Below are 20,980 nucleotides of genomic sequence, written 5' to 3'. Positions count from 1 at the left end.
CTCTCGGCACTTGAAGTCTTTGCATACGTCTCCAATGATTTCCTCGCGGTACCATGTCAAAAGCTTTCTTGAAATCCACAAAGCAACAATACAACTTTTTTCCTTTCAATCGAGACGCTTCCATAAGAACTCGAAGAGTGACAAGGTGATCAATAGTGCTATGATGCTTTCGAAAACCTGCTTGGCCAAGTGCACGTTTTCCAATCTTTTCAGCCCATTCACTTATCTTCATCTCCATGATACATCCAAATAACTTTGCCATTAAAGAACCAACCATTATAGTGCGATAGTTGTTCACATTGTTTACATCTCCTCCTTTGTGCAAAGGTTTGATCCAATTTGCACTCCAATCATGAGGCATGCCATACTAAAGTGCAAGGTTAAACATATCGCATATCCAATATCGTGTTTTCTTGAGAGAGAGAGAGAGAGAGAGAGAGAGAGAGAGAGAGAGAGAGAGAGCGAGAGAGAGAGAGAGAGAGAGAGAGAGAGAGAGAGGGAAAGATAGAGAAATAAAGATAGCGATAGAGATAAAGAGGGAAAGAGAGAGAGAGACAGAGAGAGAGAGAGAGAGAGAGAGAGAGAGAGAGAGAGGGAGAGAGAGAAAGATAAATAGAGAGAGAAGGGGGGGAGATAGAGATAAACAGGGGGAGAGAGAGAGAGAGAGAGAGAAAGAGATAGATAGATAGATAGATAGATAGTTCTATTATCGTCCTGGGAGGTCAAATATGACCTATGGGACCAAATGAACATGTCACGTGGTGTGAGTGGAGTTCATAAGTGACTCTCGATGCTCAAAAATGGCTGAAATGAGCGTCGCAATAGAGAGTCCACATCGTGGTTGGGAGAGGAAGGTATGTAGGGAGAGCTCATGGCTGAATATATGGGGAAAAGAGGACCTAATGTGGTCAAAATCTGAGCACTCAAGTAGTGTGTGGTACTCACTCTCTCGCACTTGACGAGGGTATAAGGTGCAAAGTCGATGACACTCCTCGCCATTGCCCCAACGTCCTGTCTCGCAGCGTAGAGAATGGGAGCTAAGACGAATGGAGGCAATGGTGCGGATCGCACTCAACCGGATGGGCTCAAGGATGTAGGAATGGGTTCGGTTACCTCGTTCCGAGAAGAAGAGAGATTTGTAGTTTGGGGCAACGTGTGTGGTGTAATGGCTGAAGCGAGAACCTCCGGATTTCTCCCAAGCCATGATACATTGGCGTTGTAAGAAGGCCTCATTAACTTGGGAGTCGATCGACGCATCCTTGACCAAGTGACATGCATCCCATCTTCCAAACCATTTCTTGATATCAAGCATCCACCCCGAACTTAGTATTTTGCTCTTGCATGTCTTTTGAACCTTTTGACTTGCTTCATATGCGATTCTAGGAAGTCGATGCAAAGGGCTACGTTGTGTCTTACGCATGTACTCCACAACCCTTTCCATGCCCAAGACCTCAATGGGAAGCGATCCGGACTCAAGAAGTAAGAGCATGTAGGGTGTTTGTGTCTTGACTTGGAGAAAGTTGGTGAGAAAACGCTTTTGGACATTCTCAAACTCTTTCCAAGTAGACTTCCCGATGCTTCCACCGCACACCTCCACTCCATAAAGAAGCACCGGTGTCACCAATGTGTCAAAGAGGTACTTTTTGAGAGCCCAACACTTGATCTCTCCTGCATTGCACATGTTCTCAAATGCATAATAAGCCCTCTTTCCGGCTTCCAAGCGACGCATTGCACAATCCTTCCATTTATGATTGGATGGAACCTCAAGGCCAAGGTACTTGAAGTGATCTACCACTTCAAGTTTCTCATTGTTGTATACAATGCATGGATTTTCGTCATTGAGGGTCTTTACAAGCATAACCTTGGTTTTGGATCCATTCACGATCAGCCCGCTATGTAGGCAAAAGCGTTCCAAGACACTCATAAGCTTTTGTGCATCTTCTAAGGTATGTGCCAAGAGCACTACATCATCGGCATAAAGCAAAAGCATGATCACCGCATTTCCAATCTTAACCTCTTCTATGCCTTCTTGCTGCATAAAATCAAGAACCATGTATTCCAATTCATCAATGAGTAGCCCAAAGGGGGTTGGGGAAAGTGGGCATCCTTGTTTGACACCAATAGTGCTTGCAAAAAATTCTGAAATTCCATCTCCCATACGTAATCGACATATCACTTTTTGGTAGATGCGAAAGACTGCATGCATAAATTCTCTCGGCACTTGAAGGCTTTGCATACGTCTCCAAAGATTTCCTCGCGGTACCATGTCAAAAGCTTTCTTGAAATCCACAAAGCAACAATACAACTTTTTTCCTTTCAATCGAGACGCTTCCATAAGAACTCGAAGAGTGACAAGGTGATCAATAGTGCTATGATGCTTTCGAAAACCTGCTTGGCCAAGCGCACGTTTGCCATTCTTTTGAGCCCATTCACTTATCTTCATCTCCATGATACATCCAAATAACTTTGCCATCAAAGAACCAACCATTATAGTGCGATAGTTGTTCACATTGTTTAGATCTCCTCCTTTGTGCAAAGGTTTGATCCAATTTGCACTCCAATCATGAGGCATGCCATACTGAAGTGCAATGTTAAACATATCGCATATCCAATATCGTGTTTTCTTGCTTGTCAATTTAAGCATTTCAGCCTTGACACCTTGAAGGTCACCTGCCTTGCGAGTAGCAAGTTTCTCAAGCGCGCGGCATACATCTTCAATGGTAAAGAAGGGAGACATAAATGGAAGGGAGCTACAACCCTCCATCTTATCAACATTGTGTTGCTCATAGAGGTTCTTACAATGCATATACATATCCTCAAGAGTCAAGTCACCAAATCTCTCAACGCGCTTGCCTTTTAGATTTTGCCAAAACTTGCCACATGCATGTGCTTTCTCTTGTGCTAAAAGAAGTTGTTTTTCGACTTCCCACCTTCTCCTCTTCTTTTGAACAAGTGCTTTGTATGTGTGTGAACATTCCAAGTAAACTTCCTTGTCTTTGATTGCATCCAATCTTAGCAAGTGTTTTCGGGCTTGACTACATTCCATGTCAAACCATTTCTTCTTGGTGCTACCCTTCTTAGACCTTTTGCAAGACATGTGTTTCACCGAAAAGCATTCCTTCGCACAAGAGAAAATTACTTCTTTGAAAAATTTCCACTTGCATTCTAATGTTGGGCTCCCTTGATGCTCTATCATGCTTAACATTTGGTCCACCATATCAGCATATATAAGTGCTCGTTTGAAGTTTAGACGTAGGTACAAATGATTCACATCATGATTGGAGGCTACATGCTCGGGCCGTTTACCACACTTGAGATCAATACATAACATCCTATGATCCGATTCCAGATTCCATTCACCAAGTGTAAAGCTTTGTATACATTCTAGAGTGGCTTCTGAGAACAACATATAGTCAATCACGCTAGCACCATTGTGCTTTCTACATGTAAAGTCATTGGTGCCTTGCCATAGAGATACACCATTTGCAATGAGCATTCCGGTACTATTGCACATATGTAGAAGTGACTTTCCATAGTGATCCACTTCTTTTGCATCATTAGAACTTCGATTATACATGTATGAGTCATCCACTCTTCTTGATACATGCGGCATGTCGACTTGTTGTGTGTCGTGTTGTAACATATTTGTGCGAGCATTCATGTCTCCAAAAACAATGACTTCACCTTGATCCTTGTAATGGGCAATGTCTTCCTCTAGTTCAACAAAGGGCTGATCTCTATCCATATTCAAGCGAGCATAAAAGTTGGAGTCATAGTGAGGAATGTAGCAGCCGGCCACAAACATGACTTGACCATTTGGTGGGCTGATTTTCAGCCATAAGTAGCGTTTATACTTATCTTCTTTGACAATGGAAACATATTTCAAACCCTTTTTGGTCATACATGCTACGCCTCCTTGGCCTCTTCGTTGCTTTGCATTTTTGGCCCACATCAAAGAATGTACATCGTATTTGTCAAATCCAAGAATTCGTTGCGCATCATGCTCCCATGTTTCGACAAGAAGTATCACATCGGAGTCATTGGTAAGCTCATCAATGCCAATTCCCGCATTCCATGGATACCCGTTACAATTCCAAAAGCTTATTCGCAAGCGTGAGTTGGTCTCATAGATCATGTGTCCCTATTTGTTGGGTGGACTTGCATCCTCCTCAAGTGACTTTTCTTCTTGAGATGATACCTTAACCTTCTTGCTTCTTTCCTCGTATGCTTTGCGACGTACATTTTGTTGCATAAGAGTGCGATCCTCATATACATTACAACCCGTTCCTTTGAGGTAGATCCAACCATTGTCAAGGATGATCTTTCTCTTTACCTCATCAGCCATGGTACATACAATAGGTCTTTCTCCCGAGCGAGGGACTCCTTGTTTTCCAACTCGATGTGCACCATAAGCCATGATTCCTGACATGCCAAAGTGTGTAGCAAAAAACTCTTCAATAGCAACCGCAAGAGATTGGGGTGTTTCCATGCTTTCCTCCTTGATTCCACGAATGACAATGTTCTTTGAGCGTTTTTGTCGTTCTTGCAATTCTTGAGTGTCCACATTCTCTACATTCTTTGCTTGGACAACGGCTTGCGTGATAGGAGATGTAGAAACCACATTATCCTTACATATATCAGCCCATGATTTGGATGCATTTCTCATCTCACATACATCATGTCGTATTGTATCTATCGTTTCCTCTTTCAATACATGATCACTCTCAACTTTGCTCAAGCGCTCTTTCACTACATTCATGTCCACAAGAGAGCGTTTACATTCTTGAACTTCATTCTCAAGATGCATCAAGCGTGTTGTTTGCATTTCAGGAACCTTCTTGAGGTGCTCATTCTCCACAACGAGAACTCTTAAAGTACCATTCTCCATTGCAAGTGCGCGCAACTCTTCACCTTGCTTGTTGACGGTTTCTTGTAACGAGATCAAGTAAGCCATGATCATTGCTTCCGTTGTTGTAGACGATGTGGTTGGATTAGCATCCAAATTCCTTGGAGATTTTGCATCATTCTCCATGGCGAGTGTGGCTTTTCCACCCTTGCGAGTTTTGTCTGACATTGCCTTCAAGAAAGAGAGGGAGAGAGGGAAAGCAAGAAAGAGAGAAAGATAGAGAAATATATATATATATCTATATATATATATATATATATTTTATATTTATATATTTATATATATATATATATATATAGAGAGAGAGAGAGAGAGGGGGGGGGAAAGAGGGATGTAGAGAGAGAGAGAGAGAGAGAGAGAGAGAGAGAGAGAGAGAGAGGAAAAGAGAGAGAGAAATAGAGAAAGAGAGAGATAGATAGAGGGAGAGGGATAGAGGTAGAGAGAGAGAGAGGAAAAGAGAGAGAGAAATAGAGAAAGGCAGAGAGAGAGAGATAGAGGGAGAGGGATAGAGGGAGAGGGATAGAGGTAGAGAGAGAGAGAGAGAGAGAGAGAGAGAGAGAGAGAGAAAAAGAGGGAAAGAGAGATAGATAGAGAGAGGGAGAGAGAGAGAGAGAGAGAGAGAGAGAGAGATGAGGATATGAAATACTCTATCTCTGAGGTATTTATCTTTCAACACCATGGTGTCTTCTAGCATCCTATCTCTGATGACTTTTATAGGAACTGTATGGTTGAACCCTGTATACTTCTCAAAAAGTTGCATATTTCTCATTGACCAAATGAACCACAAAAACCAGATTTTGAAGGATTGCATAGCAAATTGATGAAAAGAGAGAGAGAGAGAGAGAGAGAGAGAGAGAGAGAGAGAGAGAGAGAGACGGAAAGAGAAAGACAACTAGAGAGAGATAGAGATAGAGGGAGAGAGAGAGAGAGAGAGAGAGAGAGAGGGGGGGAGGGAAGAGAGAGAAGAAATAGAGAAAGAGGGAAAGAGAGAGAGAAATAGATAGAGGGAGAAGGAGAGGGATAGAGATAGAGAAAGAGGGAGAGAGAAAGAGAGAGAGGGAAAGAGGGGGAGAGAGAGAGAGAGAGAGAGAGAGAGAGAGAGAGAGAGAAAGAGTAAAAGAGAAAGACAAATATAGAGAGTGATTGGACTCATGTGTTATGTTTCTTATTGTACCGTGGCTACAAGACTAGGGTCACCTACATCGCTTAGCCTTAGAGATAGAGGGGGAGAGAGATATAAAGCGATAGAGAAAGAGAGATAGAGAGAGAGGAGCGAGAGATAGAAATAGATAGAGGGAGAGGGAGAGCGATAGAGATAGAGAAAGAGAGAGATAGAGAGATAGAGGGAGAGAGGGAAAGAGAGAGAGAGGAGAACAGAGAGAGAGAGAGAGGGGAGGGGGGGGGGAGGGGGGGAAGAGGAAGAGAAAGAGAGAAAGAAGGAAAGAGAGCTCGAGAAATAGAGAAAGAGGGAGAGAGAGAGAGGGTGGGGGAGAGAGGGAAAGAGAGAGAAATAGAGAAAGCGGAAGAGAGAGAGAGAGAGAGAGAGAGAGAGAGAGAGAGAGAGAGAGAGAGGGAGATAGATAAATAGAGAGAGGAAAAGAGGGAGAGAGATAAATAGAGATATCCGTGGGGAGAAAGAGATAGATAGAGAGAGGGAAGGAGAATGAGAGAGAGAGAGAGAGAAAGAGAGAAAGAGAGAGAGGAAGATAAAGAAATAGGGAGATAAAGAGCAATGGTTGTAGGCAAAGCAACCATTTTGTGGTGTGCTTAGTGCGGGTATGCTTCTGCTTCTGTAGAGTGCTATTAAAAAGACCTCTTTTACGTGAAGCCAATGGAATTCAGAAATTACTTTCTACTCTCTTCTGATTAGCTTCTCTATTTTTCTCTCTCTCTCTTCCTATCTCTTTCTCCCCATGGAATAGGCATTAGAATAGACATCTTTCAACGGTACTATACCTCAGAATGGAGGCAGGCATGCAATGTGAAAAGTAATCCCTTGAACAAGGAGCTGCTGTGAAGAGATGCTGCGCAAAAAGCACAATCAAGAAGCTCTTTTTCATAGCACTCTACAGAAGCAAGAGCACTCTTGCAGTGCACACAACACAAAAAAATAGCTACATTTACAACCATAACTCTCGATCTCTACACAAAATGATGGCTACATTACGCAATTGTATACATATTTGTGTGTATATATACATTTGTTAACGCATGTATGTATGCACTAAGTACGGGAGCATAGCACCCGAAGGTTAGACGCTTCCTGTTGGGTATAGTCCTTTTTTAATTGTGGCATTGCTATCATTGATCCACTCTTGCATGGATTACCGCAATTTACCTTTGGTAGCCATCTAGCTCTTATTTTGGTTGGTTCATATCCAGGAGGGCTCCCACCCGCGAGATGGACATTGCCTCCAATCGACCTGAGTCTTGAGGTAGTGAGAACAAGCAAAGAAATAAAGATTATTTTGGGCTAGTTAACCCTAAACCATGAGGTCATAGGTTTATTTTTGTTATTTGCAGGCATTGCCATCCTACACCTAGTCTACTCAGGTTCCTTCACCGGTCGTAGATCCAGACCTAGAGCGGGCTCTCTCTTTATGAGACTAGTACCTCCATTTGACGGAGGGGTTGTTTGGCCTCTACACTCCGCAGCAGCGTGGGACCTATGGTCTTTCTCCAAAGTCCACACCATGGGGAATTCAGAGAGGGACTCCTTACATCCAGAGCCTTGCACTAACGGCCCCTCAGTCTATGACCCCTTCTTATCCTCCTAATCCCCTTCCATCGCATGGTCCCGCTCCCATGGCATCACAGGGTCCTACACCACTCCATTCCACTCGTGGTTTTCGAGAACACCGTCGACGTACTTCCTCTAGCAGCGCACATCGACGCTCGTCTCAAGGTAGCAAGCGTTGGGAGAGATGAAGCAGGGATGGATCTTGTGGCAGGGGAACGGAGTCCTCTATTTTAGAGCGTGTCGCCCTTGACACAGAGGACAAGGATACTTACGCACCCGTGCCAGACACGTATGGGTGCTACAACAGGGTAAAATATGACGGAGAAGTGGACTTCGATACAGCACAGGGCATGACATTTTGATGCCATTTTTAGATTCTTATACATTCGACGTATAAGAACTGTTTTGTAAAGTTTAGACACCAACTGATCGATTATGCGTGCTACATTGAGGACGTGCTGCATGCTAGATTTCCAAATGCCAGCCGATCAACGTTCTTCACAACAGTGGTTGGAGAGCTACATAAATACATTTTCAAAAAACAATCAATCCAGTGTACGACACGCAACAGCCAACCAGGTCAGGGATACAGATAGGATCTATCGCAGAGTGGGAGTGGGCAATGCAAGAAAAAAGCGATCAGACTGTGACATGCTGATCCTACAAACAACAACGTGAAGGTCGAATCAGACAAACTCCCAGGCACTATGGCTCTCAAGGCAAGGCAGCCTGGAAGGACAAATATGTAACATTGATTAAATTACAACCTAAATCAATGATTATAAAGATTATAGTTGATCATTTGTTATTGTTATTGCTAACTTAGAAAAATATCACTCGTACTCAACCAACCAGAGAGATGGTCAAGTATAGGGAGCGACATACAAAATTTGATACCTGGCGATGGTTGTTCAAGAACAACCACATCTCTCGCGAGCAATTCAATGCAGCGGTTGGATCACTACAAGTGGTTAGTATAAAAAAGTAATTTTGTATCAATTGTTTGTAGTTGTTGATAATTGTTTAATTTGGTTTGGGTTTATGTAGAGTCAGGGTGATCAAACATACGTACGTCTGGATGACGACGAGAACGAGGAGGATTAGATAGAAAATTATTTGTCCAATCTTTCGTAAAGTCCCAATGTGGCACAATGTATATACAACTATTTACATTTTATTTGTAGATTTTTTAAATAGTTGATCTTCTGTGCATTAAATTGTTAAGGTAAAGTAAATTCAATTTCAATTCTTTGGATTTTGTGTATACTCTTAACACTAGAATGGTAACCTAACAGGACATAAAAGTGTCCTTTCAGGGTTTTGGGAAAAATTTCCAAAACCATAGTAGATCCACTCATTTTGAAAAATCCTTTCATGAGCTTAAAGTTCAATAACTACTACATATGGAAAAAATGAGAAACTTGTAATTTTTCTCATCCCTTGGTCACTACAAGCCTCCAAAGTTGATGGACCAGTGCATTTTGCCCAAAACAGCAATTTCTTATGGTTGATTGCATATAAATAAGAGTGGGGATTTTTGTAGGACATGAGATAAAATGCCCCGTTAACTTCAATAGGTTGGTGACCAAAACATATGGTTGCTTTTACCTCACTAGTTTTTTTTTGGGCAAAAAAAATAGGTACAAAAAAGTTGCATTTTTTCAATTCTGCGGACCTATCATCAAAGTTTCTATAGTCACGCTCAATACAGGTACTATATACATGTTTTCTTAGTTCTCTTTGGGCCTTTGGATTCAAAAGGATCCATGGAGCATGTCAAAAGGATAATGGATCTCTTACAATTGGAACCTTGGGGGCAATGATAAAGTGCTAAATACAGCAAACATGAAAAAACTGGGTTTAGCATTATGACCTCTAGAAACCCATAGAAACTACTCAATATCTAGCCCAAGTTTGTAGTCTATGATTAGATATGGTTACTACCTACAAAATACACACAATTGGCCTAAGAAACTAGCAATATTGAGAAAGTTATACTTGCTACTCTAAAATGTATCGTATTCTTCAGTAATCAAAAAACTCAACCATCATCATATACTATGCTATATAGCATATTAGGACCCCCAAAACTCAAGGAAGATTAGCTTTATGTTATACATTACACTTACACAATAAAAATTGAATTTGGATATCAAGAAAGCCACCAAAAAATCATAAAAGTGCTAATTTTGCCAAAAAACAGGATTATGGAATTCTTGTAAATTCGTCATAACTTTCAATTTTAACACTTAGCTCTCCCTACAAGCATCAAAACATGTTGAGAGCTATGAAGGCATCAAAACCTCTAGCCATCTAAACCTCACAGACATGAATTTTAGAGTGGTATAGTTGCCAAAAATTGAAAAAAAAGCCAAAAAAAAACCACGCTCACTAGCATTTATATACATGTTCTTTTCCATATAGGTGAAGTAGATTCTCCTTTTAGGGAACTTAATATTGGTAGCCATGCGATCAAACGATGGTGCCCTTAGGATAGCGTCCTCATGTTTGAGAGGAGAGATGAAAATTTATTCTTTGTCAACGTAGCTTTGGACATGAAGCCTCAACTTCCCAATCAAAGGATTAACGGAGGCTTGCTGTCCCTTGAAAGCTATGTCATCCATTACCATCTCTCCCATCTTGAAAGCTTGAGTGCCCAACTTGGTGGCCGACTCCATTGATATGAAGTTGTGAGTAGAGCTAGGATCAAACAAGATGAAGGCATCATGCTCTCTTACCTTTCCCCAAGCATAGGAAAGTGATGATCCTTTGCAATGAGCATCCTCTTTTGAAGCTTCAATGGTGAAAGCCCGAGGAGTCTCGTTGCAAGCATTCTTCTTGGGGCAAGAACGATAGCCATGTCCTTTCTCCCCACACTTGAAACACTTATGGTCCCGGTGAAAAGCTTCAATCTCTTCAGGAGAGATTTTATTTTGGACTTTGTAAACTCCCTTATCCTTGGACCGCTTGTTGTTGTTTTTGTTGTTGGAAGTGCCTTGGGAAGAATTTTGGGCATTGGCTTTTCCCTTTGCATCATTTTTGTCTTTGTTTTTCATGGGCTTGACATTCCGTCTAGCCCCTTGATGGAAATTGATGCGTGAAGTAACCACGGTGTGATGGATTACTTCGGTGATAGAACCAAGCCGTTGAGAGTTGACGTATTTGGCCATCTCTTCAGGTAATCATGCACAGATTTGTAGCTTTTGATCAACAAAGTCTATCTTTTGAAAACATACTTGTGGATAGACTCATGAGAGAGAAGCTTCAAGCTGCACCATTTGGTAAGTACTTTGTCCTTGCTTGAAAGGAATTGCTTCATGATGGAAACTCATAGAGTTTTCCATGTCTTTTTGGATGGAGAGCTGATTTTTGAAAACGCATAGCTACATGGTATAGCTTGGAGGACTCTATGAAGCCCTCGTCTCCAAAGGCCGCATCAAATTGCTGGACGAAGGCCAACACTTTGTCGGTAGCACCAAAGGTGCCATCATAGTTGAGAAAAGAGATACTCTTTCCTCCCTCCTTGAACTTCTTTAGCTTTTGTGACCTTCGCCATGCAGGGTAGGATTTACGATGTCCTCCCCCCTTGTATTCTTTAGGAGAATAGCCATAGCTTTGTTTGGAAGAGGAGGAAGGTGAAGAAGAAGGAGAAGAGGGTGACCTCTTTCTTGCACTTTTCTTTCTTTGTTTCCTATCTTCCTTTTGGAGTGATGAGGAGAAGGACTGTGTGTTGATCTTTTCCTCTTGGGAGGAGTGGGCGATCGTCTACACCGCCATCTTTATGGATCCACATCTTCACAGGAACTAAAAGTTTCCTTCCTTTCTTGCTCTTTGGATTCCTCCTCTCATATGGGAGAGAGTCTTCTTTTGGGGGTCTCTTCGAGAGGCCTACTAAGCTCTCTCTCTCCTCTTGGAGAGAAAGGGAAATTCCATAAGCACAAAGTTGTGGAGTAACTTCGGCTTGCAAAGCAGGGCTGCCCATAGCTTGCAACTTAGTAGCAAGATAATTCACAAATATGGGGGCATCATCATTAGCACCTTCATGTGCAAAATTAAAGTTCTCAATGTTCATTCTACTCTCTTGGTTATTGTCAGCCATGTTAACAAAATTTGTATACGTACTTAGTGTATGCTTTGCAATTCAAAAACTTAGTTGCCACTCCTCTTAGTCTTTGAAAATTGGCTCTTAAGTATCTACACCCACAGCTCTAAGTGGTTAATTATAGAGAGTAGTGGATTAGGTCTAACATAGCAGAGTTGCCGAGGGCTAGCTCCTTTCAGACTTCTTATGGCTCAATAATGTTAAAGCCATATGCAAGTCTAAAAAGACTCTATTATTAAGTTCAAAGCTCCGGAGGTGTGCACCATATCCCACATAGTGGGCTCAAGAAAACCGATAATAGATTCCAGTTTCACTTACCCTAATATAATTAACAAAATCAACCATTTATAGGCTACTTAAAGACCTCTCTTCTTAAGCAAGAAAGAGAAACCAAATGCTCTGTTACCAATGTAATGGAATTGGCCTATTAACTTGAGAGTAGCGGAAATCAAAGAGATTACTTTTGAGAAATGACTTTGTGAACATATCGAGATGGTCATAATTGAAGATAGCAACATAAACATAGCAATTAATTAACTTGGCATGAACAATACTTTTGCAAGAGAGAGAATTTAGAGAACATGAAAACAGTTGAGGATCGGATTTATGTGGAGTTGGTCCCCCTCCAATAGGAATTTGTACCATGAGGAGGAACTTGACAAGTGTCCCTTTTGCTTCCTTTGTACCAAGCATGCCTTGTGTGAGTGTTTGTGTGTTCTCTCTCATCCCCCCTCTTGTAGGGATTGCCCCCTCCTTGTAGGGATTGAATCTTAACTTTTGCACACCTCAAGCCATGCAACCTTAGGCCTAGTTCTCACCACAAGCTTGGCCCTTAAGCCCCTCAAGCTTGGGCTGGGTTCTCACCTCAAGTACAACCCTAGCATCTCAAGCATGACAACCACCTCAAGCATCTCAATCATCAAGCACGTCAAGCATCTCAAGCACCTTAGTCATCAAGCACGACAAGCACCTCAAGCACCTTAATTTTGGGTCGGTTTCCCACCTCTAGCTCAGCCCTAGCTTACCTAAGGTCAAAGGACTTTTAGACTAATTATTGGAGGTCTTCAATGAAGCTAAACCTAAGGTCTTATGCTCCATTGCTTAGCCTTGTTCTTTGATAGACGATCTCTCATTTGGGCCCCTTTACTATTCACCCCGTGTTGAGATAGATCTATAAGCACGTGCCTATATTTTAACCCTTGTTGTCGTTTATTCTCCCACATTAAATGATCAGTTTAATATGAGAAAATCATTTGGATTACAAAAAAAATTCTAATTCAAGCTGAAAAAGCATACTCGAGATTAGTCAAGCTCGAAAGTCACACGGATTCTATCTTGAATCTTGCACCAAAATTAGGGTCCATTTATTCCATAAATTTGTAGCCAACCACTGCATGGTCCATAAGATCTTGAATAGTCCAAACAAGCCTCAACAGACAGTGTTCCTGTGGGCAGATTTAGGAGAGTACACGCAAAGGCCAAGATATGGCAGTTGTGTTATATAGAGCCAGAGACAAGGTGACATCACATCTCGGGGGGGTCACTTAACCATCATGCACATGTAGCAAAAGGGTTTATTAAAGTTTTTTTTATCTCACATTCTCAGTATATAGAACGGTACCATAAAATGGAATCAGAAAACAAAATTACAGATTGAATAGGAAAAGGGTGTACTTTAATTTTTACAAATTCACAGATAGGGATTTTTAGAAATAGTTCTTGAACGCACGTGATATAGACATTTATACATAATGACCCTTGAGCATCACCTATATCATTGTTCGTCGCTTTCACTATCTATTCAGAGAGGATTTGGGACCATTGGCTAGAGTCATGAGATATAAGGATGAGAGAAGCCTCAGGTTGTTTTTGCTAGAGCTCTTCAGACTGGGGGTCGAGGTCATCCTGAGGCAATGGCGTTGGGGGGCTCTGTGTAACCTCGGTTGCCACAGGAGTGAAAATGACTCCCGCGAGTAAATTTGGGGATTTTTTTAAAGTTAGCGTCGCTTAAGCGACACTGTCCCTTATACGGCGCCTTCCAATTTTTAGTGATGCTCTAAACAACACACCTAGCAGCGATTATATTAATTTTTGAGAAAAATTATTAGGCGTCGCGCTTAAACGATGCCTATAAATTTTTCAAATGTCCCTAGTTACAAAGTCCTCTTGTAGTGTTACCTCTCTCTTTTATAGACCTCTCCTTTGGTCCCAAGCTTATGAGTGAGGTAGTCTATAAGCACTTAAATCAACTTCACTTGCTCTCTTTTATTTTCTTCAAACTTAATTGACCAAGTTAAGATGAAAAATACTTTTAGAAGGTTAGAAATTAATGTTCATGACAAACACTGGAAAAAAAGCATATAATAACCCTTCAACCATGACAAAGAAAACTCGGAAAAGCATGTTCCCTAAGGGTTATAACAACCAGGTAGATATGTACTTGTTCTTCGTATCAAAAATTGATCCCAAAGCTTATAGAGAGTTATCACTTGTCAAAATATTGCAACAATGAAAGAATAGAAGTTAGCATATTTTTGTAACAATGAAAACATTATCGGTTAAGGAAATCATGATCAATGCATCGAGTGCTTGGAGTGCTTGTATGCTGATGCCCAAACAAAAGGGAAAACCATAAGTATGTTGGGGAGGTGGCATACTCCTCACTCATCCATTGGAGCATATTCAATGGTAGTTAACTTCATGAGTGTGATTTAATCCAACCGTTCCCTTTGAAACAATCATGGCACACTAGAGCAGCTTGGAATATATACCAATATCTTGGAAAATTTGAGATTTTGAATATACGTAATTTACATATACTGAACAAATCACGTTTCTAAGCGAAGTTTGAGATCTCGCATCGGAATTAGCTATGGTGGAGGAGAAGCTGTATCCTGGCTTTGTTCTACTAGGTCATCTTGCAACATGTCACTTGTATCCTTTGGTGCATTGCTGTTGATAGCATCACATGAGCTATCTATGGTTCCTTGTAATATAACACCTTCTGCAGAATTAGCTTCTCCACATTTCAGTCCCATTGATGTAGACTTACCTCGAGAGCTAGTATCGAGGTTGTTGACCGCGATGGCAGTATCTGCATCCAAATGACCTCTTTTGACTTCCGTGGGTTCTTCTACAGAACCACTCTGGATTAAAGCCCTACTTGCGGGACGATGCCTGATAAAAACGGTGTCGGAGTCTGAGCTACCTTCCACGACCCGAGTGACAATGATTGTGTCTCCCTCTTTCAAGCTCCTCCTTTTGGAGTAGATTGCCCATGATGTCCCATTGAAGATATAGCCCCCACTGGACTCCCAAAAGCTAAACTTGAACTTGATGGACGCCATGTTTGGGTCATTTTGATCGATCATGTGAATGTCAATGTATTGGTTTTTGGGAGTTGGTATTCCCCACAGCTCAAATAGAACCCCTTGATGGTATATTTCCGAAGCATGAGCCTATGTTGCGACTTGTCTGTGTCGCTGCGCGTGAGCACCTTGCTAAAGAGGATGACGCATCCCTTTGGAACATCTTTGAGATGTGCTTGCATCTGTGCCTCCCACAGATGCTTGAATGCATTAATTGTATGGTCTTTTGCTGCACAAGTCATCAGCCTGTTGTTGGGAGTACTTATACTACTGTGGTTAACTAGCCTTATAGTAATCTTATTGTGAGGCTTAATTAAATGGGATGCAGCAGGTTCAATCTCTGTCGACTTCAAGCCTCCATGAGCAATATATTGTGGATTATAATCCTGATGCGCTGCGCCGATAATATCTTCCTGTCGTTGACGCTTTGTATTTTTCCATTTATGCCGCTGGGTGTGATGATCTGGATGAGTCTGCTTCATAATTAATTGCAGGTGAGTATCATCGCTTACATGTTCCTGGTTATCTCTATAAGAAGAGGTGATTTTTCTTTTCTTCTCATATTGAAGAAGAGAGGAACAAGGCTCTGTAATTATATCACCGTCGGCATCAATATTCCTTTGATCTGTGATCTGCATGATCCCTGCCTTTCCTTTTAGATCACATGAGGAAGAGCTTATATGTCTCTGAACATCATCACGGCGCAATGCAGCTGGCTGTGCAACGTCGACCAGCTTGTCGGCGGACGCTGCAGCAGGATGCGAATTAGTAGGATCCATTAGACCTTCAGGAAGCGGCGGAGCTGGTAAGCATCCTACTAGCCCTCGCATGATCACTGCTGCCTTTCCTTCCCAAGAGGAGGCTGGATCATCTCTAGCGGTCGTCTCGGCGGGGGCAGCGCCATTAATGTCATCGTTATGCACTGGTCGACCAATATACCTGACCTCTACAAGATCAGCCGCAGTTTTAGGTGATTGCATGAGAGCAAGAAACTCAATTTCTGGCTTGAGCGAGAGCCAGTGAGCTGTGGGCGATTGAGGTGGTTGACCATCCTTTGATGCGTCATCATCTTCATGTCGATCTGCCCGCGGCAATGGAGGTGGAGACTGCTGCAGCTGGCGAGCTGGGGACATCGGCAGCCTGGAATCGGGAAAGAGCTGCAATATCTTCATGATCTCTCGTTGGTAGAATATAGCTACACTAGGCGCATCATTCTGTGTGATATTGTGGTATTGTGGTGTACACGGGATGAAGACCAAACTAGGCTTGCCTCTTGCATCTGAGAGCAGCTCCTTATATTCACCTGAGAGGTAGTTACAAGTAGGTTCACACTCGGGCCGTCCGGTCACACACCACACCTCCCCCCTTAGGGAGAAAAAGATGGACATGTTTTTAGAGTTTTGGGTTGAGAAAGGACTCGACACAAAGGGATCAACTCCAACGCCTCATCCCGGGGGAGTGATCATACAATGGCTTCGGGGCTAAGGGACTGAGCTTGGGGCTAGATTCGTCATCATGTTGATCATCATCAAGGCATGGTACTCGAACATCTCGCTTATGCAAACATTAAGTCGCTATCCCGATACAATGGACAAGATGAGGAAGGACTGAGGGCTGCATCATAATAACAAGTATGGGTTTTACGACTTACATCTTTTCCAAAAGGAGTTTGGTGCGTGTGATTCCATTCTTTATTGAACACAAGTAATGCTAAGAGCTAGATCCGACAAATGTTTAAAGAAACATTTGCGAAAACCCCAAACTGAACATGATCAAAACTAAGAGAAAAAAAAATGAGATAATGAATTGGGGGTTTGTTGTGTTGCGAGGAATCAATACTGTCATCACGCCTCTAGCAGTCTCCAGACCAAGGGACAACGGAGTGACATCAAGCAGCAATAGATCTTGCACCTTCTCATTACCCTCACCACTAAGTATAGCAGCTTGGACGGCAGCACCATATGCCACTGCTTCATCAGGATTAATGCTCTTGCAAAGCTCCTTGCCATTAAAGAAGTCCTGAAGAAGTGGTTGAACTTTTGGGAATTCTGGTTGAGCTTCCCACAAGGACAACATCATGGGTAGAGCTCTAGTCCATTTTGGCATCCCTTAAGCACTTCTCAACGGGCTCCATACACTTTCTGAACAAATCCATGTTCAACTCCTCAAACCTGGCTCTAGTAATGGTTGAATAGAAATCAATTCCTTCATACAAGGAGTCAATTTCAATGGTTATCTAAGCAGTGGATGACAAGGTCCTCTTGGCCCGTTCACAAGAAGTTCTCAGCCTTCGGAGAGCCCTGGGATTTCTAGTATTGTCTTTGTTCCATGGCTGTTGCTCCTGAGCAGTCCAGGCCCCAACGATGTGATCCAAGGAGGAGAGGATGCGGAAGAGGGAGAGTGTAGAATGGGCCGAGGAATGCCAAGCAGAAAGGTTGATTACGTGACACCATCGATTGCAGAGGAGCATCCAAAGGGACTCAGCGTAGAAGTGAGAGATGAGAAGGCGAAAATAGATGGCACATCGCAGAGGGTCTTGTGGGCTGAGCTTCCTTAGGATTGCTAGCAGGGCATCTATGGGAAGCCTGACGAGTGCCCCCTCCTGCTCCATTTTTAAGATGCTGCCTATAACACTATTTCTCTGTCACTTCAACGTTCGCCATACGAGCAAGAGAGAGAGAGAGAGAGAGAGAGAGAGAGAGAGAGAGAGAGAGAGAGAGATTTTTAGCGGGGTTCAATCCCTATCCTGGGTCAAAAATGAGGCTCGCCATGGCACTGTGCGTTCGCAAGCCAGAAAGTGAAAACCAAGAAAGGCCTCTCAACTGCCCGTCTCCTCCACCAATGTGGTGTACACGGGATGAAGATCAAACTAGGCTTGCCTCTTGCATCCGAGAGCAGCTCCTTATATTAACCTGAGAGGTAGTTACAAGTAAGTTCACACTCGGGCCATCCGGTCACACACCACAATATATATCCACAAGGAGTAAAGCGAAAAGCAAAATCAGGAAAGCGAATGTACGTGAAAAGCGCATCAAATAATTTCAAATGAGGCGGAAAGGCATTGCACGTGGTACTTTTAATTGAAAATTATCATCCCCCTTTCTTCTTGCGCGTATAGGATATTTTAGTAAAATCTTCTTTTTACATCATTAAAAATTCAAATGACAAAGGCAATAATGTTTTACTTTGGAAATCTCAATTTTGTATACTCTAATTAATGCCGATTTGCCACCAGAACCTAACTTCATCCTCAGAGGCATCTAACTAAATGACTTGAGACTATGTTGAGGTATACTACACCGTAGATTTGCAACGAGGGATGCTTGCAGAGAGGGCATATCAAAGCACGTATGGTTTGACAGAAAGGAGCCGATGACATACAACATGAGATATAGGAGACCGTTGACAAATCCAGAATAACAAAGGAATGCTACACGAGGGTGATCTCTATTGGATCGTTACATCTTTGCAATAGATGCTATGAGATTCTATGCCATAAGTGTCTAAGCTTCTAATGTTGTTTGGGGCATTCACTCTATGTAAAACTACCATATTACCTTCGTTCAAGGGATATTATGAAAATCCCTTTCGAGGATTTTTAGAATATCCCTTGAGCAAAGGTAATAGAGTATAGAATGAAAAAAATCTTAATCGCCACCCCTTCTCTACCTAAAAATGTGATAATTTGTTAAATTGAAAATATACCTCTCTTGGCCCCACGTGAAAGGCATATATATATATATATTATTAGTGACCTCCCCAAGCATGCTTGGCAACACCTTGTGTGGAAATGCATGCCAAATGTGGTGTACATTGTCAAGCACAAGAAGTTGTTAACATGTTTCCTATTGAGAATATTTTATCCTCGTCTACATTGGTTGCAAAGATTTGCTTTACATAAATAGGGCCAAGGAGAATCAGGCTCTTCTCACAAGATGGGGGCGGGATATCTCCAAAACGTGGTCTCATTGAATGCACTTATAGGACATATGCCTTACATCAGAGGAAGGTTGAGGTCATAGGGATAGAGAGTGCTCTCAACCAATGATACGATGTCTCTTCGTTAAAGTGAAAATGCTAGTTGACCCTAAAACTCTCCTTTTTACCTCTTTTTTTTCTTCCCTACATCACTTTTAAATAGGACCAATGTTTTCATATCCCTTGGAAACGTCACTTTCAACATCTATTATGTGGAAACTCTTGTCTCCATTGTTGTACTCTATAAGTTCATTTATGCACACTCACTTTTCTCCATTTCTGCCCACTCTATTCTGCATTTGTTCACACTCTTTGCTCCATATCTGCACACTCTTTGTGTTGTGAGAGCTATGGCCGTTGCCCAATCTAGAACACCTATTACATCAATTGAATCAATTCTCACCTATAAGACACTTGATGGGCATAATAAATGGATTCCAAAGACCATAAAAAGAGAAAATTGGATTCTCATGCAACAAAGGATAAGAAAGAAAGCATGCACAAAGCTAAATTAATTCTAAAAAAGAAAACATCTACAAAGCTAAATTAATTATTAGCACCATGTTTTTTTTACGATAACAAGAAGCAAGGCTTTTACCCCATACCTTATAAGGTATTGCTCATTGAATTAGGTCAAGGGAAATGGCACATGTTTGAAAAATTGCCATTCTTGTATGACAATGTCAACTTATGATTAAGTGTCTCAACTTTAGTTTTGAATCGTGCAACCTGCAGTATTGTCTCAAAATATTGGGCCATCATTGTAGCCAAGGGCTTATCACTAATTTTGTTGATTTGCATGCATGGCATGCTAGTAAGGTGAATTTCATTCCACACAATCATTATTTACGCTTTTTCTATAGCACAAGATATCGTGTCAATGATATCGTTATCCACCTTATTGTTGTACTCTATAGTTCATTTCTCACATGCACTAGACTCACACGCTTCTTTAAAATGATCTAAGATCTTATTTGTTTCCAATGATTTTATTGATGATTCTCATGTTCACATTGTTGCATAAGTTACCCATAGTTGTGGTCTTCTACTCCATAGCAATTGAGTCTAGTATCTTGGCTTGTGTTAGTTCCATCTCAATGTATCGACAAGCACGGTATATCATAATTGGTTATACGCATATGATGCATGCACTATAGATGATGATTTTTGTCTATAGCAGTCAAGTATGGCCTCTCTATCAAGCGACTAGTTCATGTAAAAACATGCCTCTTCTAAGAGAGCCTCAAGACAAGCATTATCTTATTTCAAAAACCAAAGAATACCTAATATGTGAGGGCCTCCTCCTATCCCTTACTCTTGACCAACACACCTAAGCCACCGACTTAAGGAAAAAAAAACAAAAAAAATTATTTGAGGATAGTTCAAGTGAATTTGGGCTAAATCAAAGCATCAAAGTTTGCTCACAAGACACTTTAGCTTTACACCATGGGAGCATGGACATAAGCAATGTATGAGAAATGAGCTTTTCATCTCAAGAAAAAATTAGCAAGGAAAGGTAAAAAGATCGATAAGATAAAGATAAGGTGAATATGTAACTCGTTGAAAAGTTTTTAAAAGAAAGATAAGTCATCAAGATAAGTAAAAAGAATCTATTGATAAGAAAGAGATGCTATCAAGATAAGTGAAACACACTTATAAAAAATGTGCATAATAAAAGGGGGTTTTGTTCTCATTTTACACTTCTCTCCTCCATTTTTTTGAAGCAAACTAGACATTAAGTTGTAGAGAAATCTTGGGTAAACCATAGCCAAACCTCTTGCCACACACACCTCCTCTCCAAGAGAATCTACGGCCAAAACCATAACCAAGCTTGCCATAACTTGATCTTCTTCTTCTTGTTATACTCTCCCTCTCCTCTATCTTAA

General features: G+C 41.6%; 2 pseudogenes; both read right to left on the bottom strand.

Moving 5' to 3' along the window:
* Positions 1 to 14,618: 14,618 nt before the first annotated feature.
* Positions 14,619 to 16,504, bottom strand: LOC147442170 (uncharacterized; annotated as a pseudogene).
* A 346-nt stretch (positions 16,505 to 16,850) lies between these two features.
* Positions 16,851 to 17,727, bottom strand: LOC147442169 (heat shock cognate 70 kDa protein 2-like; annotated as a pseudogene).
* Positions 17,728 to 20,980: the final 3,253 nt, after the last annotated feature.

Source organism: Adiantum capillus-veneris, chromosome 14 (genome assembly GCF_014529385.1).
Source record: "Adiantum capillus-veneris isolate H3 chromosome 14, ASM1452938v2, whole genome shotgun sequence".
Lineage (NCBI taxonomy): Eukaryota > Viridiplantae > Streptophyta > Polypodiopsida > Polypodiales > Pteridaceae > Adiantum > Adiantum capillus-veneris.
This window is presented reverse-complemented; position numbering and strand designations above follow the sequence as displayed.